Below are 789 nucleotides of genomic sequence, written 5' to 3'. Positions count from 1 at the left end.
AAGCATTAGAGCGAAGGATAGTGAAACAGGAAAGGCTGGGTCTTGGCTGCGTCAGTAAATATGCCAGTACCTTTCAGATACTGAATTTGTGGAGTGCCGCTCATTCTAAGAAGAATACAAATTATTTTCTCTTCATAATGCACTATTCTGCTCATTTTATTAGCAATCACCAAAAAAAAAGAAAAAAAAAGAAAGAAGAAGTCAAGAAATGCTATGTGTCAGCCAATACACGCTGGGAGATTTATTCATTCCTCACTCATTTACAGCAGTCACAGAACATTTGTTTTGCGTCTGGTTTACCACAGACAGGACGAAGGTTGGAAGAATGCATGTGGAATTTAGGGAGCACAGACCATTCCGCTTCTTCCTCTCTAGAATCCATATGAGACAGAGTTCTATTTCTGCCTTTTCCCTAAACTTATGCCCAGAGCATCTGTCTACATTCTAAGTTTCAAAGGGCCACGTTCCCCCTTTTCACACTGCTGGGTCCTCCATCTCATCCTCATACCACTCTTCTCTAAGGGCGGCTCCCGAGGGAGGAAAGAGCCTTACTTAGAACGGGGGTCCCCCTTCGCCTCATTCCATTCCCGCTTCCCTTACAGGGCTCAGGTTTTCCTCGCCGCTCACGCCGGGAAGGAAGGAAGCAAAATGCCCCTCCTCAGAACCCCGGGGAGGCCCCTTCTAAGCCAAACCCGAGCTCAGCGGGGCGGCCCTTGCTGGGGGAGAGCCGCCTGGGTGAACCCCCATTCCTGCAGGCAGAGCCCAGAGCCCTGGCCTGGAGGACCCGCC

Source organism: Myotis brandtii, unplaced genomic scaffold (assembly GCF_000412655.1).
Source record: "Myotis brandtii unplaced genomic scaffold, ASM41265v1 scaffold253, whole genome shotgun sequence".
NCBI classification, from domain to species: domain Eukaryota; kingdom Metazoa; phylum Chordata; class Mammalia; order Chiroptera; family Vespertilionidae; genus Myotis; species Myotis brandtii.
Note: the sequence above shows the minus strand (reverse complement) of the source record.